Source organism: Procambarus clarkii, chromosome 73, assembly GCF_040958095.1.
Source record: "Procambarus clarkii isolate CNS0578487 chromosome 73, FALCON_Pclarkii_2.0, whole genome shotgun sequence".
Classification (NCBI taxonomy): domain Eukaryota; kingdom Metazoa; phylum Arthropoda; class Malacostraca; order Decapoda; family Cambaridae; genus Procambarus; species Procambarus clarkii.
Window position 1 is genome coordinate 23,582,516 of NC_091222.1, and position 22,596 is coordinate 23,605,111.

At 39.3% G+C, this 22,596-nt stretch overlaps 1 pseudogene; it reads right to left on the reverse strand.

Moving 5' to 3' along the window:
* Positions 1-448: 448 nt before the first annotated feature.
* The window catches only part of LOC138356666 (cathepsin L-like peptidase), a 23,210-nt pseudogene continuing 1,062 nt past the window's right edge, over positions 449-22,596 (reverse strand).

The following is a 22,596-nucleotide window of genomic DNA, read 5'->3' on the forward strand; positions in this document are numbered from 1 at the left end:
GTGACGTAAGAACATTTCAATAGTAAAGACGTCATTTCAGTACTTCGGGAGCCGGTCGGTCGAGCGGACAGCACGCTGGGCTTGTGATCCTGTGGTCCTGGGTTCGATTCCAGGCACCGGCGATAAACAATGGGCAGAGTTTCTTTCACCCTATGCCCCTGTTACCTAGCAGTAAAATAGGTACCTGGGTGTATATCAGCTATCACGGGCTGCTTCCTGGGGGTGAGGCCTGGTCGACCAGGCCGCGGGGACACTAAAGCCCCGAAATCATCTCAAGATAATTGTAACCATTTACAATATCCATTTTGTATGGCTAACTATTGCAAATCAATGTTAGTAATTGGTGTCAGAATTTCCGATAATTGATTTAGGAATTGGTTCATAATGATAAAAAATGTTTGGCTTATTTTTATTACGAAAGAATATAAAGTAATACATGACCTCAGAAAATTTCACTTCACCAACTGAGTCCTCTGAGTTAAATTACCTAATTTCCTATATTCATTGAAGACTCCATTATGGCAGAGAACCTAATTATTTTGCCTGCCTTCATGAGGCAAAAGTGATTCAATTTATTACATCTCTCAAATTAATCAGATGAAAAACAACAAAATTAGACAGCAGATAAAATGTCAGTTCTAAGTGGACACGTAATTAATGCTGGAAGTTAGTAGTGAGCAGCAAGACTGGAACACTGGGTCTCCTCGAGTGTTACAAGGAGGCAACAATAGTCATGCTACGCTGGGTCCCCACGATACAAGAGGGAAGGAGGCAGCAGTAACAATGCCACGCTGGTTCCCCCATGAGTTTATACAAGGGGGAAAGAGGCCTCAGTAGCAATGCCACACTGGTTACTACGGTTCCTCATCATCTTGATGTAGCCTTCATCACCCAGAGTTGTGCCCCAAGAGTTCTTCACCAGCCAGTAGTCAGTTCCGTCCTCCGTAGTGCCATAACCCACAACCAGAACACCGTGGCCAAGATTCGTTGAACTACATTCTGGCTCGTCATAAACACCTGTAATATATATATTCATCCTTCAATAATACAATATTTAACAAATTATTTGTTCAGAAACACATAATTCCTACAAAATAAATGAGATTCCGAATTTAAAGGCATTAAATTAAATGGAAGAATAAATACTGTTACAACGTGGGAATTGTCGATATGGTGAGTGAGACGCGCCACCCCATTGACATGATTGTGTGTATACGTGGACACACACAGTGTGTGTGAACATGACACTTTCTGGTAGAAAACATGATGAATACTTAACGCACTATGAGAAAGAAAGTATGATATATATTCAAAGACTTTAGAAAACACAGCAGATCTAAGAAAGACCTGAGAATCGTTGAACAATAAAGGTCTCATACAATAAAAACAATTTATATACACACATGATGCACATTTCACGTTTATATGAGCATGCAGAAATATACTGATCACCTTCAGTAAAATGTGATCTATGTATACATTTACAATAAAAAAAACTTACCATGATGGTAAAACTGGATTGACCCGTGTGAGGCATCAATGGCAACAGATACTGGTCCAACTGTGGCAACAGCTTTTTTCAGTGCATCTTCACTTCCCTCGCGAATATGAACAAAACCAGTCACTTTAGCACCAGATTCTTGTTGTTTATATTGACATTTCCCTTCCTAAGAGTAAGGTTACAATATTATTATGTACAAAAATATGAAAAACACATATGTACATTATATATAAATGTGTAATATTTGCTTATGTTATAGGCAAATATGTTATGCAAATGCTTATCATTCTATCTGTTAAAAAGTTTAAAACCAGTTTTAAATATGTAAAATATAATTATCATTAAATGTGTATTTACCTTGATATATGGATAAAAATCTTCAGTGTCAATCACAAAAAAGCAAATATTACGAACTCTGTTGACCAAACCACACACAGACTGCAATATTTGCGGACTCCTCATCAGCTAATATTACAAACTACTCACTGTTTAAAAGTTCAAGACCACATCCCAGGAAAATATAATAATCATGAAACGTGTATTTACCTTCTTCTTGTAAGGATAAGAATCTTCAGTGTCAATCCCACCATTGTCCTCAATGTACTTGAAGGCAGCGGTCATCAGTCCACCGTCACAGCCACCATTGCCGTACTTGGTGGAACAGTCAATCAAGTTCTGCTCAGAAAGGCTCACCAGCTTACCCGTCTGGCGGAAGTGTTGACCTTCCAGTGACCCGGTCTGTGGACCACACAAACATTACTTTGTAAAACATCATCAAAACTTGTAAGTTCTTTATATGATCATTATTAATATATGAGAAAATGTTAATATTTGCTCATATATCAATATTTTTATATAATAATAATAAAACCATTACAAATGAACTTCCAAGATGTCATTAATGTCATCTAACAAAATAAGTTAGATGATAATACTCACAGCTGAGAAGGCCAGCATGATCCACATTTTCCTTGGTCTTTTACTGGGGTGACTGCTCCCTTCTTCTCCAGTCAACAGTCTTGGGAAGGATAACATCATCTTCCGGCTCAATGTGGAACCAGCTGCAAGAAATATTACATCACGTAAGTCACTGGGCACTAAGGGTTATTTAACAAATGAGTTTTGTTGTTCTGAGTGGAATCAGGATGCAGACAATACACAATTAGAAATCATTAACGTGATGCATCAACCAAAAAAATCAGTAGGAACCATGAGGAGAGGTTCGAATCCTCTGAAAACCAGATGATTCAGTTTAATCCCAGGTTGCAATGATTTTGACCATGTTCCGGTGCCTAGAGCGTGCCTGTGAGGATCCATCGCATAGGATAGAATCCTCTTCATTGAGGATTCTATCTTCAATCCTACTGATTTTTTCATGCAAATGTTTACTCGTTAGAGGTTCATCCTACTTACCATGTCACCAAACTTGTTCATCCTGAGCCTGTATGACTTGTGTCCTTTTGCATACAGCTTATTGTGTGCAGCAATCTTGAGTCTATTTTCCATATAGATGTTCATGCGGAACGAGTCTTCAACATCAGTGGCGTATTTCTTGTCATGTTCAATCTAAAAAAATAATTTTTGATTATTACACCATTTCTTCTCCCAATATCGGGAGGCAAGATAGTTGATTTTAAGAATATATGAAGTTAAATATATGAAGATGTAATACAGTTGTTACAAGCACAATAATTTTTCAGATAAATACATCAGCAACGGCTTTTAATGACATAAACAATGACAAGAAGTTGGCAAGGAACGCTTTAGTTCACCACTAGTAGCATCCATCACCCCTGACTTTACTGACTGCACTCAATAAATCTCTTCACCGACCTCGACACTGAAGTGACCAGTGATACCAGCGAATTTGAAGTCAAAACAAATATAACTTCTTTATTTGCAATAGTCTTTACATGAAACCTGGTACGCTGTCATATTGTTCGCTCATTAATTTTTAACCTAATGTAAAATGATGGCAACTGTTACACTATTATCCCCTAAAACATGTTAAAGCTTTCTTCTTAAAGAACTCTTAAAAATAATTAATGTTGGTAACGTTCTTACCTTAAATGTCTCCCACTCTTCCTGCACAACAGAAGAGTAAGGTACTGCAGATATTGCGGCAAGAGCGGCCACCAACACTGATGCTGCCAAGTACTTCATCTAGTGGGAAAGAAAAAATAAGTATCATAATAGTAACAATTTCAATAATAATTAACATCACTTTAGTCTCATAACAGACTGATGCGACTGTAACACGTTGGAAATGACAGAACAATTTTCAAAGACTTTCACAAGTGAATAGTAATTTTCACAAGTGAATAGTAATCTAGAACCAAAAATATTAATAATTTTTTTCAACAGAAGCACGTTTTCTAATTTTCGATTTTGTTTTGAATGCAATTTGATGTTAAACAATTGTAATTATTATTATAATTGCTATGATATAGACCATAAATCAGTATCATAATTTAAATGTGAGAACATAAATCCCATTAATGATAATACTCAATGTGTTATTGAGTATTAACATGTTAATACTCAATCCTCCACTTACCTTGCCTGGAATTCTGGCCGACGTTGATTGAATGACTAACACTGCTGCTCGATAATGACAAACATATACACTTAGTGAGGACGCGCAGGCGGGGCAGAGGTGAGATGGATCAGGGTCAGAGGTGAGCAACTGAAAAATGGTGTTTCTCGCTCTTTGAAACCTTCGCAGAATTTATTGCTCTCGTGGCGTTAGTTTTGCTGCTGGACTTTGAATACGTTCTAATTTATCAATATATTTTTTCTCAATATGGAATGTAATATTCTTGTACAGGATGGTACAATATGTAGTGGGTATACTCTTTAGTTGTACGCTGTTAAATGGTTTACTAGTGACTGTAGTAGAGAATGGTTCACTAATGTATGGTACACTAGTGAATGTACAAGAGAATGGTTCACTAATGAATGGTACACTAGTGAATGGTACCCAAGTGAATGGTACCCAATTGTATTCTATACTGTAGAATAGTACAATAGTGAAAGGTATCCAAGTGAATGGTATCCAATTGAATGGTACACTGTAGAAGCGTACACTAGTGAATGATTTTCTCAGTTCCAACCAAGAAACAAAAAATAATAGCGGTACCCAGTAAAGGAAAAAAATATTGGTGGTACCCAGTGAAGGAAAAATAAAAGTGACACCCAGATAAAGAAAAATAATATATTAACACTAATATAAGTATATAATAGCGGTTCCCACTAATAAAAGTGTAACGTCTATTGTGGGAAAGTTACATAAATCGATAATTGCAAATACAACTCAGTCTTCATCTATAAAAACATAAATTAATAAATGATTAGCAACATGGTTTTACTAATTACCGTTCATGTTTAAAAAATTTGCTATCATTTTATTCCAGCACAGTCGAGGCAGTTGATAGTGGTAAGTGGTTGATAGTAGTGATGTTGTGTACCTTAACTTTAGCAAAGTTTTTGATACAGTGCCACATGAAAGACTAATTAAAAAGATAGAGACTCATGGTGTTGGGGTGCTATATTAAGTTGGAATAGGGTATAGCTATACCAAAGGAAACAGAGAGTTAAGTTTCCACTCACCAGAAAGGGAAAATGTTATTTAAAACAAAAGGATCAATGCATGAATGTTCGTAATAAGGCGAATAGGACACTGGGATTTATTAATCGAAGCGTTAGTAACAAGTCACCTGGTGTGGTTCTTAAGCTATATCTTAAGAACATAAGAACATAAGAACAAAGGCAACTGCAGAAGGCATATTGGCCCATACGAGGCAGCTCCTATTTATAACCACCCAATCCTACTCATATACATGTCCAACCCATGCTTGAAACAATCGAGGGACCCCACCTCCACAATAAGAACATAAGAACAAAGGCAACTGCAGAAGGCTTATTGGCCCATACGAGGCAGCTCCTATTTATAACCACCCAATCCCACTCATATACTTGTCCAACCCGCGCTTGAAACAATCGAGGGACCCCACCTCCACAATGTTACGCGGTAATTGGTTCCACAAATCAACAACCTGTTACTGAACCAGTATTTACCCAAGTTTTTCCTAAATCTAAACTTATCCAAAAAGGCGAAGAGTTAGGGGTGACATTCCAGTCGGTCAGGTGAAGTCACAGTGAGAGGTTGTGTTAACCGGAGCTCCTGAGTGTTGTTATATTATCATTGCAATATGGAAGTTGTAGTTAAGGACCTGGTGACTCTAGTGGGAGCCCTGAGGACAGAGTTGGACTTTCTGCGGGAGGAGGTGCGTCAGCTGAAAGAACAACGAGAAGTAACGAAGGAGGAGACCAGTAGTAAAGGGACCTCGTCTTGGAGAGTTGTGAAAGACAGGGGTCTTAAGAAGACTTTGATAAAGCCGCCTTCAAACGCCATAGCAACTTCTAATTCATTTGACGTTTTGGAGGACGAGTGCTGTGGAGAGACTGTGGATCGCGCAAAAGGGAAAGCAACGAAGAGAAAGGAAGCGCAGGCCCCTCAGAAAGTAAAGGAAGTACCTAAGCAAACATTAGTTGTGGGAGATTCCCAGATAAGGTATTTGGATAGAACGTTTTGTGCTAGAGATAGGGGGAACAGGTTAAGGGTTTGCTATCCCGGAGCTGGCATTGGTGATATTATAAACAACATGAATGATATTATGGCTGGTAATGGGAACAATCCCATTATTTGCATTAGCGTGGGAGGAAATGATGTTGGTCGAGTTAGGAGTGAGGAACTGATTCAGAGGTATAAAACAGCCATAGAGTTAGTTAGGAGCAAGGGAGGAATCCCGATCATATGTGGCATTCTTCCAAGAAAGGGAGTGGGAAATGAATGGATATCGAGGGCACTTGGTGTCAATTGCCGGCTGGAAAGATATTGCAAATCAAATGCAATATCTTTCATAGACAACTGGGAACACTTCTATGGAAGAAATGAAATGTATGCTCGTGATGGGGTGCATCTATCGAGAGCTGGGGTTGTTGCTGTTGCGAACTCGTTAGAAGAAGTGGTTAGAGGTGTTTGTTTGGGTTTAAACTGTTAGTAGATAGAGGTATGGGAATTGATTTGGAGGAAGGAGGTAATAAAAGTATGTGTTTGTGGGAGAAAGGAATTGGCAAAACGATCAGGGAAAGAGAAGGTCCGCAAAATAACAATTCACTTAGGGTATATTACACTAACAGTAGAAGTCTAAGAAATAAAATTAACGAATTAAATGCTCTTGTCTGCACAGAAAGAATAGATATTATTGCACTTACCGAAACGTGGATGAATGTAGAAAATAGAGAACTATTAGCTGAATATCAAATATATGGATTTAAACTATTTCACACAGATAGATATATTAGACGAGGAGGTGGAGTAGCCATATATGTTAGGGACAATTTGAAATGTAGTCTCAAAGAGGGAATCAAAACAGAGCCACACACAGAAACTATTTGGATTGAATTAAACGAAAAAGCTAATAATATTATAATAGGAGTAATATATAGGCCACCAAATTTAGACAGAATGGAAGCAAAGCATCTATGGGATGAAATATCTAGAGCATCTAGATCTAACAGTATTTATGTCATGGGTGACTTTAATTTTAGCGGAATAAACTGGTTGAACAAAACAGGGAATAGTGAAGCAGAAGATTTTCTAGAATTAATTGACGATTGCTTTCTTACGCAACACATTAAGGAACCAACACGGGAAAATAATATTTTAGATTTAGTGTTAACTAACAGGGAAACGCAAATTAATGACATCGAAATAGGGAGTGAGCTAGGGAGCAGTGATCACAAAGAAATCAGATTTAGCATAGAATGGAATAGACCAGTAGGAGAAAATTCTGTTAAAGTGCCAGATTTTCGAAAAGCTGATTTTAATAGCCTAAGAAATTTTTTGGGTCAAATTGATTGGAAAGTCTTGGGTATGGGGTGGGGGCCGGTCTTGGAGCGAGACATGAACCCAGCGATAGGTTGTAACACTGTAAAAGTGTTTGGTTTAGGTTAATACATACATAGAGTACATGAGTCACAGACAAGGATCGGAGAGGCGCCAGTTGTCTGCCTGAGATCTCACACCTCTAACCGTTAATGACCCCAAGTGACCTGAGGTCAGATCATGATAATTTCACCTTGCTTCCGCTAAGCGTATAATTGGAGCCGGGTAGCCTTCAAACATGCCGACGTTTAAGGAGTGGCTTGGTAGTGCCGGAGGCTATCTACTTGTGGGCGGAGTTAGCTACTAGGTTCCCCAATATAAACTCGGAGAGCTATCCAGCAGAAAGCATTAACAGACAGAGCAGCAGACGAGAACAGAGAAGACGTCCCTAACAGGGAGGCTGTCGGCCGGCAGGGGGCGAGACAGTCTCTGTCAAGCTACAGACCCCCCCCCCCCTCTCTATTCAACTTAGACTCAGTCCTCGGTGAGTTGAACATTTAGGTGACTTGGTTGTGTGTTACATATGTTGTGTGATGATCAGGGGCAGTCAAGTTGTAGGGTTCTCGAATTCTTGGATGATGACTCACTTTGCATATTAAACTGGAACATTTTAATTGAATTGCTAAATTATGATACTTCATGTGAAATATAATTATGAATTTATTATTTAAATTGTGTTTAACTTTGTTCCCTAGAGATTTTGAGTGGAGATGAGAAAGCCTCTGTAGTTACTGGTTTCATGGTTTAGAATGAGTACATGATAAAGATGGGACCATACTAATAATGATCTCATGATAACATCTTTGGTGAATATTGTGATACAGACAAGTTCCATTCCTTGTCTTGTATGTAATGATCATGAATGGATGGTGGCAGCATTTCGTCTTCTACTATCTACTCTTCTACTTCTACTATCTACTCTTCTACTTCTACTATCTACTCTTCTCCTTCTACCTATCTACACCTCCCCCTCCACCCCTCTCTAAACTCTCACTTTCAACTAATGACCCTCCTCGCTCCTCCGACCTCTCTGCCTCTCACCCCAAACCCTCACTAATTACTTCACTATTAATTTCTTTCCTTTCGTTTTCTCTTATACGTTTGTGGCAATGATTATGTATTCTAGAGTTCTCTCTGGAGTTTCTGGTAACTGATCAAGTGACGGCGCCTTGTAGTCTTAGCACCTAGGTAGTCGAATACCTAGGTTACAAGGTGTTGAACGAGAGAGGTTGCCTTAGGAACTCTGGAGGGTGCTTTAGAATAGTTAGCTAACTGGGGACGGGATAACGGACTAGAGAGAGCTGTTTCCCCCGGCCTCGTTAGTTAACTGGGGGGTGGAATAATGGACAAGATAGAGCTATTTCCCCCACCCCCCGTTACAATGTTGGCAGCGGTGTTGAACAATGTTGTAGGTAGTTGGTGTTATTTTAACATTGTTCAGTCCCACGTGTCTTTTGCCGCTCAGGCGCTATCAGGGAGATCTTGACAGGTGTTTTACTTTCGCGATTTAGCGAGTTTTTTCAGGCTAGGAGATGGTGATTCTCTGGTGTTGTGTTTAGTGATTTTGTGAGTTTTGTGGTATTCAGGGAATGTTCACCAGAACTTGCGTGTGTAGTGATTTATGTTAGTAATAAGATTTGGCGATTTGGGAACTTAGCGGTGTTGGTAGTGCAGGTCAGCTGAGTGTGACAGGTGACCTCGCATGTCCCACGGGGACACCCAGCCACCGCTGGTCTCCAGGTCAGTGGGGAGTGGCAGGTGTAGTTAAGTAGTTTAAGTGTGGTTCTGCTCAGATTATTGCGATCGACTGTTTTACTCCATTTGAACGCAATAACCCGAGGTGTACTGGTATTGTACAGCATGCTAGTGGGGACTAGTGTGTCAGTTGACTCACGTCTAGGGACGCCTGGCGTTTGAAGTCTGGTCACAGGGGTGGCAACAGTTTGGAGTTGTTTACCGGCGGAGATGCTAGGGAAACACTCTGGGTCACGTAGGTGGCTGTAGGTTAAGGGTGGGAGTAACGGTTAATTATGTACTTAAGATTAGGAAAGGTATAGTTAAGTTTAGGCTAGTGTTTTGTCTATTAGTTTTGATTTTTTTTTGTGACAAGTTAAAAGTAGTGATGACCTTATTCTCTCTTCTCTAACTTTCCTCTGTTACTGTCTTATGTTCCACCAAGTCAGTATCATTCAGAGTTAATTGGATTATTTAAAAAAAAAATTTAAGTGTAGTTGTTGCCAGGAGGAGAGCGGTATAACTGGACTGTGTAAACCCTATACAAACTACAGGGTCACACAACAGCATGGAACACGGGTATTGTCGCCTTTATGTTCAATTCACAGGTGGGAGCCAGAGGAGAGGCGCGACGCATATACAGAAGAGGGAGACGGCTGCTGTGTACCACACTCAGGGGCGTTTATCACCACCACCACGACCAGCCCACTACCTGGAGGTCATGGCTCCACCACCATCACCACCCCAGGGGACCCCAAGATGCAGCCCTCTCGGTCGGTCAACATTGGTCTACCCATTGGACCCCAAGACGGACGGACCCCAGCGGACCCCCAGTGGACCCCAGGTCGTTCTGCAGACGACCCCAGACGACCCAGTAAAAATGGAAGAGGAGCAACAACGACTCCAGTCTGTCCCACCAACATCGGTCTACCCAGGATGGACCCCAGGACGGACGGACCCCAATGGACCCCAGGTCGCTTGTCAAAGACCCATGGGAGGAGGAAGAGAGAAGAAAGAAGAGAGAAGAAGGAAGAGAGAAGAAAGAAGAAAGAAGAAGAAGATAAGACAAGCTGAGTGAGACACGATGCCTCGTGTCCCTTGCTGGTGTCAGCATCATTGCAGGGAGCGTAATTGCAAGACAGGATCGTTTGCCTTAACTGGCCGCCCCTCCTGCAAGCATGTTGCTCTGTTGAGTGATTCATCCTGTGTCGTGCGGACTTGATGTGGCTGTCAGAAGTAGCTCTCTGAAGGAGGCGTGCTGGAGCAACAGGGAGGAAGAAGAGTAGGATGGGATTTCTACTGTTGGCAACTATATGAAGGTCTCGAAACTTGTAGTCCCTATAGCTGTGAAGAACCCCAATATACGTCTCTCATGGTGACTGACGTAGGGCCAATTACAGATCAGCTGGGACAACCGAATTCCACGGTCCTGTGCGCAGTTCAAGTAGTAACGGCTTTCGGGTTGACCAAGGGTTGTTGTGCGTTAACGACGGAGAAGCGACGGAGGCAGTTGTGTTGAAGAAATGTGGTACAGGATTATCTACAAGACCAAGCAGTGACGTCGCCCAGCCAGAGACAATGGACGTCTGTCTACATATTTCATTTTTTAGAGTAGGATGATGTATATTTGTTTAGCTAGGATGTATTCTTTTCGTTAATAAAGTTGTCGCACACAGCTAGCTTGCTTTAGCAGTGTTGCAAAAACTTTATTTTCGGGGAGAAGGGGAGATGTAACACTGTAAAAGTGTTTGGTTTAGGTTAATACATACATAGAGTACATGAGTCACAGACAAGGATCGGAGAGGCGCCAGTTGTCTGCCTGAGATCTCACACCTCTAACCGTTAATGACCCCAAGTGACCTGAGGTCAGATCATGATAATTTCACCTTGCTTCCGCTAAGCGTATAATTGGAGCCGGGTAGCCTTCAAACATGCCGACGTTTAAGGAGTGGCTTGGTAGTGCCGGAGGCTATCTACTTGTGGGCGGAGTTAGCTACTAGGTTCCCCAATATAAACTCGGAGAGCTATCCAGCAGAAAGCATTAACAGACAGAGCAGCAGACGAGAACAGAGAAGACGTCCCTAACAGGGAGGCTGTCGGCCGGCAGGGGGCGAGACAGTCTCTGTCAAGCTACAGACCCCCCCCCCTCTCTATTCAACTTAGACTCAGTCCTCGGTGAGTTGAACATTTAGGTGACTTGGTTGTGTGTTACATATGTTGTGTGATGATCAGGGGCAGTCAAGTTGTAGGGTTCTCGAATTCTTGGATGATGACTCACTTTGCATATTAAACTGGAACATTTTAATTGAATTGCTAAATTATGATACTTCATGTGAAATATAATTATGAATTTATTATTTAAATTGTGTTTAACTTTGTTCCCTAGAGATTTTGAGTGGAGATGAGAAAGCCTCTGTAGTTACTGGTTTCATGGTTTAGAATGAGTACATGATAAAGATGGGACCATACTAATAATGATCTCATGATAACATCTTTGGTGAATATTGTGATACAGACAAGTTCCATTCCTTGTCTTGTATGTAATGATCATGAATGGATGGTGGCAGCATTTCGTCTTCTACTATCTACTCTTCTACTTCTACTATCTACTCTTCTACTTCTACTATCTACTCTTCTCCTTCTACCTATCTACACCTCCCCCTCCACCCCTCTCTAAACTCTCACTTTCAACTAATGACCCTCCTCGCTCCTCCGACCTCTCTGCCTCTCACCCCAAACCCTCACTAATTACTTCACTATTAATTTCTTTCCTTTCGTTTTCTCTTATACGTTTGTGGCAATGATTATGTATTCTAGAGTTCTCTCTGGAGTTTCTGGTAACTGATCAAGTGACGGCGCCTTGTAGTCTTAGCACCTAGGTAGTCGAATACCTAGGTTACAAGGTGTTGAACGAGAGAGGTTGCCTTAGGAACTCTGGAGGGTGCTTTAGAATAGTTAGCTAACTGGGGACGGGATAACGGACTAGAGAGAGCTGTTTCCCCCGGCCTCGTTAGTTAACTGGGGGGTGGAATAATGGACAAGATAGAGCTATTTCCCCCACCCCCCGTTACAAGGTGACTTAAATGGGGATTTCGATGTGGATTCAATATATAACTTATTTAAGAATATTCTAAACAAAGCACAGGAACGTAGTATACCATACAAATTGAATAGATCGAATACTAATGACCCAAAGTGGATAACAAAGAATTTGAAGAACCTTATAGGTAAAAAGAGAGCTTGGTACAAAAGGATTAAAAATGGGGAGGTCACTTTAGAACAGGAATTCGTACAACTGGTTAGAAATGTTAAAAAAAGATAAGGAAAGCAAAAAGAAACTATGAAGTTCGTATAGCAGGGCAAGCAAAGACAAATCCTAAAGGGTTTTTTCAGTTATATCGTACCAAGACTAGGGAAAGGATAGGTCCATTAAAAACTGAGACAGGTCAAATAACAGATAGTGATGAAGAGATGAGTAGTATTTTTAATAAATATTTTGTATCTGTATTTACTAAAGAGGAACTTAACAATATGCCTTCAGCCGAACAAGTCTATGTGGGTGGGGACCAGGACAGGTTGACGAGTTTAGCAGTTACCAGGGAGGATGTTCTTAAACAAATAGTAAAACTCAAACCAAACAAATCCCCAGGGCCGGATGAAGTGTTTGCCAGGGTGCTTAAAGAATGCAAAGAGGAGCTTTGTGACCCACTGTCAACCATATTTAATAAATCAATAGAGACAGGCAGAGTGCCAGAGTTTTGGAAAGTTGCTAATGTGATACCAGTTTTTAAGAAAGGAGATAGATCACTTGCGTCTAACTATCGACCAATTAGCCTAACGTCTATTGTGGGAAAGTTACTCGAATCTATAATAGCAAATAAAATTCGTCTTCATCTTGAAAAACATAAATTAATAATTGAGTCGCAACATGGTTTTATAAATGGCCGTTCATGTTTAACAAATTTGTTATCTTTTTATTCTAGCATTGTTGAGGCAGTTGATAGTGGTAAGGATTGCGATGTTGTATACCTTGACTTTAGCAAAGCTTTTGATACAGTGCCACATGAAAGACTGATTAAAAAGATAGAGTCTCATGGTATTGGGGGTGCTATATTAAGCTGGATTAGGGCATGGCTATACCAAAGGAAACAGAGAGTTAGTATAAATGGAATCAAGTCAGAGTGGGAAAATGTTGTAAGTGGAATGCCTCAAGGCTCTGTCCTGGGACCTCTGTTGTTTATAATATATATAAATGATTTAGATTCAGGTTTGAGTAGCAACATTTGCAAATTTGCCGATGATACGAAAATCGGTAGGGAAATTAATTCGGAGGAGGACTCACTATCACTTCAAGTTGATCTAGATAGGGTTTTGAAATGGTCAAAGGATTGGCAGATGCAGTTTAATGCTGATAAATGTAAAGTTCTGAGGTTAGGTAATGATGATAGAGTTACAAGATACGAGCTAGATGGTGTTGTGATTGCGAAAGGGATCTGGGAGTTATGATTAGTAAGAATTTAAAACAAAAGGATCAATGCATAAATGTTCGTAATAAGGCAAATCGGACACTTGGATTTATTAATCGCAGCGTTAGTAACAAGACACCTGGTGTGGTTCTCAAGCTATATCTTGCTCTAGTTAGGCCCCATTTAGATTATGCAGTTCAGTTTTGGTCGCCATATTATAGAATGGATATAAATTCACTTGAACGTGTCCAGCGTAGGATGACTAAGTTAATTCCCCAAATTAGAAATCTTTCATATGAAGAAAGATTAACAAAGCTTAAGTTGCATTCACTGGAAAGGCGAAGAGTTAGGGGTGACATGATAGAGGTTTACAAGTGGATGAATGGACATAACCGGGGGGATATTAATAGGGTATTAAAAGTATCAACACAGGACAGAACACGAAACAATGGGTATAAATTGGATAAGTTTAGATTTAGGAAAGACTTGGGTAAATACTGGTTCAGTAACAGGGTTGTTGATTTGTGGAACCAATTGCCGCGTAACATTGTGGAGGTGGGGTCCCTCGATTGTTTCAAGCACGGGTTGGACAAGTATATGAGTGGGATTGGGTGGTTATAGAATAGGAGCTGCCTCGTATGGGCCAACAGGCCTTCTGCAGTTGCCTTTGTTCTTATGTTCTTATGTTCCAATTTATACCCATTGTTTCGTGTTCTGTCTTGTGTTGATACTTTTAATACCCTATTAATATCCCCTTTGTTATGTCCATTCACCTACTTGTAAACCTCTATCATGTCACCCCTAACTCTTCGCCTTTCCAGTGAATGCAACTTAAGCTTTGTTAATCTTTCTTCATATAATTAAACAATTAGAAAAACTAAAACCAAACAATTCCCTAGGGCCGGATGAAGTGTTTACCAGAGTGCTTAAAGAATGCAAAGAGGAGCTTTCCGAGCCACTGTCTACCATATTTAATAAATCAATAAAGTCAGGCAGAGTGCCAGAGTCATGGAAGGTAGCTAATGTGGTACCAATTTTTAAGAAAGGAGATAGATCACTTGCGTCACACTATCGGCCAATTAGCCTAACGTCTATTGTGGGAAAGTTACTTGAATCAATAATTGCAAATACAATTCGTCTCCATCTTGAAAAACATAAATTAATAAATGAGTCGCAACATGGTTTTACATGGTCGCAAATGGCTATGTTGCGACTCATGGACTAGACTCCATTTATACTAACTCTCTGTTCCCTTTGGTATAGCCATGCCCTAATCCAGCTTAATATAGCACCCCCAATACCATGAGCCTCTATCTTTTTAATCAGTCTTTCATGTGGCACTGTATCAAAAGCTTTGCTAAAAGGTACACAACATCACAATCCTTACCACTATCAACTATGCTAGAATAAAAAGATAACAAATTTGTTAAACTTATTAATATCCTTTAAACATGAACGGCCATTTATAAAACCATGTGCGACTACTCAATTATTAATTTATGTTTTTCAAGATGAAGACGAATTTTATTTGCTTTTATAGATTCGAGTAACTTTCCCACAATAGACGTAGGCTAATTGGTCGATAGTTAGACGCAAGTGATCTATCTCCTTTCTTAAAAACTGGTATCACATTAGCAACTTTCCAAAACTCTGGCACTCTGCCTGACTCTATTGACTTGATTTATTAAATATGGTTGACAGTGGGTCACAAAGCTCCTCTTTGCATTCTTTAAGCACCCTGGCAAACACTTCATCCTTGATCATTTTGCCAATTCCTTTCTCCCACAAACACATACTTTTATTACCTCCTTCCTCCAAATCAATTCCCATACCTCTATCTACTAACAGTTTAAACCCAAACAAACACTTCTAACCACTTCTTCCAACGAGTTCGCATTTGATTTGCAATATCTTTCCAGCCGGCAATTGACACCAATTGCCCTCGACATCCATTCATTTCCCACTCCCTTTCTTGGAAGAATGCCACATATGATCGGGATTCCTCCCTTGCTCCTAACTAATTCAATGGCTGTCCTGAATCTAATTTACACAAAACTTAATTGACACAATTATGTTGTGTCCACTAACATCGTCCACCATTATGTTGTTTCCACTACGGTGAAAATATCAGTGTACTCCTTAATCATGACTCCACATCCTGGCTTTCCGTCCTTTGTTACCGAGCCATCACAACAAACATCGAAAGTTTTAATTTGGGTATTCTTCTACTTATCAATCATACATTACTTTCATCTATCCGGACTCGTATATACTTTCTTCCTTTTACAAGGGGAGCAATGTTCATATCACACGCTAATGAAATACATACTTAAGAACATTAGAACAAAGGAAACTGCAGAAGGTCTATTGGCCCATACGAGGCAGCCGCTATTTATATCCACCAAATCCTACTCAGATACATGTCCAACCCACGTTTGAAACAATCCAGGGACCCCACTTCCACCACGTTAAGCGGTAATTGGTTCCACAAATCAACAACCCTGTTACCGAACCAGTATTTACCCCAAGTCTTTCCTAAATCTAAACTTATCCAATTTATACCCATTGTTTCGTGATCTGTCTTGTGTTGATACTTTTAATACCTTATTAATATCCTTTGTTATATCTATCATCCTCTTGTAAACCTCTATCATGTCACGTCTAGCTTCGCCTTTACAGTGAATGCAATATCAGCTTCCTTAATCTTTCTTCATATAAAAAAATTCTAATCTGGGGAATTAACTTTGTCATCTTACGCTGGACACGTTCAAGTGAATTTATATCCATTCTATAGCACGGCATAATCTAAATGGGGCCTAACCAGAGCAAGATATAAGAATATGGGAAATAAGGTAAATGCAGAAGGCCTATTGGCCCATACGAGGCAGCTCCCATTTATAACCACCCAATCCCACTCATATACATGTCCTACCCACGCTTGAAACAATCGAGGGACCCTACTTCCACCACGTTATGCGGTAATTGGTTCCACAAATCAACAACCCTGTTACCGAACTAGTTATTACCCAAGTCTTTCCTAAATCTAAACTTATCCGATTTATATCCATTGTTTCGTGTTGTCTTGTATTGATACTTTTAATATCCTATTAATATCCCCTATGTTATGTTCATTCATCCACTTCAATTAGTAAATCCCTGTGTCCTATTTGCCTTATTACGAACATTCATGCATTAATCCAATCATGCATTCATGCCAGTGTGATTTGGTATCCAATTTAGGGAGATTGACAGCCCTAAATTGTGTGCTTCTTGTCATATATGTTGGATTTCTATAATGAGTTGTATATTATTTCTGTACTGGATGGATAACAATGCACAATAATTGATAACAATTGATAATAATGGATAACATTAAGGAACCAACGCGTGAAAAAATTATTTTAAACTTAGTGTTACGCAAAGTAATAACATCGAAATAGGAAATGAGCTAGGGAACAGTGATCACAATGAAATCAGATTTAACATAGAATGGAATAGAATTGTAGAAGAAAATTCTGTACCAGATTTTTTAAAAACTGATTTTAATGGCCTAATCTTTTTGAAATAGATTGGAAAGTCCTAGGCGTTGAGGGGGGGGGGGGGGAAACCGGAATTGGAGTGATACATGAACCCAGCAATGGGTGGTGTGAAAAGGGATTTTGATGTGGATTAAACATATAACTTATTATAAAATATTTTAAGCAAATGGCAGGAACGTAGAAATATAAATTAAATAGATCGAATGATAATGACCGGAAATGTATAACAAAGGATCTGAAGAACCTTACAAGCAAAAAGGGAGCTTCGTACAAAAGGTTTAGGAATAGGGGAAGTCAGTTTAGAACAGGAATTCGTTTAACTCGTAGGCAATGTTAAAAAAAGAGTTAAAGAGTGCAAAAAGAAACTATGAAGTTTTCATGGCAGGGCAAGCAAAGACAAATCCTAAAGTTTTTTTTCAGCTATATCGAACAAGTATTATGGAAAAATAGGTCCAGTAAAAACTGAGACAGGTCAGATAACTGATAATGGCAAAGAGATGAGTAGAATTTTGAATCAATATTTTATTTCTGTACATACTAAAGAGGACATTATGCCTTCAGCTGAATAGGTCTGTGTGGGTAGAGAAAAGGACAGGTTGACTAGTATAGCTTTTACCAGGATGAATGTTATTAAATAAATAGTGAAACTCCTTTTTTGGGGAAAGGCTTCAGGAGTCAACCTCGAGGAAAAATCCGGAGTTGGAGCCCCTAAGGCAGTTCGTTGTTGACGTCGACCTCGTTCTGGCAGCTCCTGCGACGTTGCTGGAACCATGTGCATTGGCATTTGCCTTTCTATTGGATAATTTCAGGAACGTGGAGAGGGAGGACCTGCTGCATGGGTAACAGCTTCTCCTCCATACCTACCCACCCTGGCTATTGACTCCATAGTCAATAGACTGAAAAATGCCTACTACTAGTGAAACTCAAGCCAAACAAATCCCCAGGGCCTGACGAAGTGCTTGCCAGAGTGCTTGAGGAATGCAAAGAGGAGTATTGCGAACCATTATCTACCATATTTAATAGATCATTAGAGTCAGGCAGAGTGCCAGAGCCGTAGAAGGTTGCTAATGTATTACCAATTTTTAAGGGAGGAGATAGATCACTTGTGTCAAAGTGTCAATAATCAATAGATATATACATAGTCTAACTATATAGAATAACTATAGACTATAGACAATAAACAAACTATAAACGATAGTGTGATCCTATCGGCTAATTAGCTTAATGTCTTTTGGGAAAGTTAATTGAATTGCAAATACCATTCATCTTCATCTTGAAAAATATAAATTATTAAATGATCCACAACATGGTTTTGCAAATTGCAGTTAATGTTTTTAATGATAGCAAACAAATTGCTATCATTTTATTCCAGCATAGTTGACCAGTTGATTATAGTAAAGTTTGAGATGTTGAGTAACTTGACTTTAGCAAAGCTTTTGATACAGTGCCACATGAAATACTGATTAAAAAGATAGAGGTTCACGGTATTGGGGGTTCTATTAAGTTGGATCACAGCATGGCTATACCAAAGGAAATAAAGTAATTATAATTGGAGTCATTTTTGTCAGAGTGGGAAATTGTTGTAAGTGGAGTACCTTAAGACTTTGGTCTGGGACCTCTATTATTCATAATATATATAAATGATTTAGATTTAGGTTTGAGCAGCAATATTTGCATATTTGCTGATGAATAAAAAAATCTGGATTTTTTATTCATCGGCAAAATAAACACGGAAGAAGATTCACTATCACTTCATGACGATCTACACAGCGTTTGAAGTGGTCAAAAGACTGGTAGATGCAGTTTACTGCAGACAAATGTACTTTTTTAAAGTTAGTTTAGTTAAGTTTTAATGTTAGGTAGTGATGATAGAGTTACAAGATACGAGTAAAATGGTAATAAACTGCAACCAATATATAACGACTGAAATAAACAGTAATAAACTGCGACCAGTATATAACGGCTATAGTTAAGACAAGATATTATGGAGAATTCATTTAGTTATAAAAGTTTATCCGTTCCAGGTGGCTTGCCATGCGTTCTAACCACTTGACATAATATACTAAATAAAGCCATTTATAATAAATATAGTCTATATTTGAGTATATAGCATAATAGTAATAACAGACACAGAACACTTGATGTCCATAATTAACGGAGTCTCTTAGCCTGGAATACCCTTATGTCCCCCTGAACCTCACCAACAAATCCAACATGCTGAAGATCCAACGAGTACAAAACAAAGCACTTCGCTTTGCGGAGGGCCCGACTCTGATGGACAGGGTAAGAACTGACCAAATCCATGAGACGCTCAACATGAAGCCAATGAACATCAGGCTCAGCTACCTGGCCAGAAGACAGCTGTACCGAATGAAGAACATGTATGTCCCAGACCCCGAAGATCCCTACGTAGCAGAAAACACCACCAGCGGCTACGAGATCCACGAACCACCACACAGAACCAGAAGAATCACTCTCCTACAAAAAGTGATCAGACACATCCATGATGAGGCCTTCCCAAGACCTCAAATACTAAGCGGCCTGCCAGACGACCCAGATGAGTGGCCCATCCCGGACCCGATCTACACCAAATGAAGAATAAAGAAAAAAATAAATAAATAAATAAAAATAAAAATAATAAATAAATAAAAATAAAAAATAAATAAAAAATAAATAAATAAAAAAATAAAAACAATATAAATAAATAAAACTCCTACAAAAAAATACAAAACCAAAAAACCGTTTGTCGTGGCATCAGAAGTGTAACTACCCTGATGTTGCTAAGATTAACCTCCTTCAGCCAGCTCCATCGGCTCTAGTGCTTTAGGACACCAACAAGGTCACAAACACTAGCCCCCCAGCCAATGTACTGACAACCCTACATAACACATACGCAAACAAACATACACAAATGTCAACCCATGGTGGACAGGCCACCGAACTTTCAAACCTCCTCTCTCTCTACACCCGCATCCTCTTCCTGAATTTCAACTCCCCATCCCTCTACCTTCCCCATCCTTTCCAATCCCTATGGACATCAAAGCTAAAGGAGTCTCTTCTCTCACGCTCCAGGGGATGCGTCGCTAAGAAATGGTTTTGACTGTCTTTTATCAACAATGTGAAGGAGACCTTGGGTTTATTTGTGATTTAATTATATTCAGTCCTGGAGAATCATTTTTTATCCATTTTGGTCTCCTGACCATTTTTAAATATATAAATTTTACAGGGATAGAGAAATTAGGTGACGTAAGAACATTTCAATAGTAAAGACGTCATTTCAGTACTTCGGGAGCCGGTCGGTCGAGCGGACAGCACGCTGGGCTTGTGATCCTGTGGTCCTGGGTTCGATTCCAGGCACCGGCGACAAACAATGGGCAGAGTTTCTTTCACCCTATGCCCCTGTTACCTAGCAGTAAAATAGGTACCTGGGTACCTATTTTATCACGGCTATCACGGGCTGCTTCCTGGGGGTGAAGGCCTGGTCGAGGACCAGGCCGCGGGGACACTAAAGCCCCGAAATCATCTCAAGATAATTGTAACCATTTACAATATCCATTTTGTATGGCTAACTATTGCAAATCAATGTTAGTAATTGGTGTCAGAATTTCCGATAATTGATTTAGGAATTGGTTCATAATGATAAAAAATGTTTGGCTTATTTTTATTACGAAAGAATATAAAGTAATACATGACCTCAGAAAATTTCACTTCACCAACTGAGTCCTCTGAGTTAAATTACCTAATTTCCTATATTCATGAAGACTCCATTATGGCAGAGAACCTAATTATTTTGCCTGCCTTCATGAGGCAAAAGTGATTCAATTTATTACATCTCTCAAATTAATCAGATGAAAAACAACAAAATTAGACAGCAGATAAAATGTCAGTTCTAAGTGGACACGTAATTAATGCTGGAAGTTAGTAGTGAGCAGCAAGACTGGAACACTGGGTCTCCTCGAGTGTTACAAGGAGGCAACAATAGTCATGCTACGCTGGGTCCCCACGATACAAGAGGGAAGGAGGCAGCAGTAACAATGCCACGCTGGTTCCCCCACGAGTTTATACAAGGGGGAAAGAGGCCTCAGTAGCAATGCCACACTGGTTACTACGGTTCCTCATCATCTTGATGTAGCCTTCATCACCCAGAGTTGTGCCCCAAGAGTTCTTCACCAGCCAGTAGTCAGTTCCGTCCTCCGTAGTGCCATAACCCACAACCAGAACACCGTGGCCAAGATTCGTTGAACTACATTCTGGCTCGTCATAAACACCTGTAATATATATATTCATCCTTCAATAATACAATATTTAACAAATTATTTGTTCAGAAACTCATAATTCCTACAAAATAAATGAGATTCCGAATTTAAAGGCATTAAATTAAATGGAAGAATAAATACTGTTACAACGTGGGAATTGTCGATATGGTGAGTGAGACGCGCCACCCCATTGACATGATTGTGTGTATACGTGGACACACACAGTGTGTGTGAACATGACACTTTCTGGTAGAAAACATGATGAATACTTAACGCACTATGAGAAAGAAAGTATGATATATATTCAAAGACTTTAGAAAACACAGCAGATCTAAGAAAGACCTGAGAATCGTTGAACAATAAAGGTCTCATACAATAAAAACAATTTATATACACATGATGCACATTTCACGTTTATATGAGCATGCAGAAATATACTGATCACCTTCAGTAAAATGTGATCTATGTATACATTTACAATAAAAAAACTTACCATGATGGTAAAACTGGATTGACCCGTGTGAGGCATCAATGGCAACAGATACTGGTCCAACTGTGGCAACAGCTTTTTTCAGTGCATCTTCACTTCCCTCGCGAATATGAACAAAACCAGTCACTTTAGCACCAGATTTCTTGTTGTTTATATTGACACTTCCCTTCCTAATAGAGTAAGGTTACAATATTATTATGTACAAAAATATAAAAAACACATATGTACATTATATATAAATGTGTAATATTTGCTTATATTATAGGCAAATATGTTATGCAAATGCTTATTATTCTATCTGTTAAAAAGTTTAAAACCAGTTTTAAATATGTAAAATATAATTATCATTAAATGTGTATTCACCTTGATATATGGATAAAAATCTTCAGTGTCAATCACAAAAAAGCAAATATTACGAACTCTGTTGACCAAACCACACACAGACTGCAATATTTGCAGACTCCTCATCAGCAAATATTACAAACTACTCGTTGTTTGTAATGTCTTCAAGCCTAACGAAGTGCTTGAGGAATGCAAAGAGGAGTATTGCGAACCATTTTCTACCATATTTAATAGATCATTAGAGTCAGGCAGAGTGCCAGAGCCGTAGAAGGTTGCTAATGTATTACCAATTTTTAAGGGAGGAAGATAGATCACTTG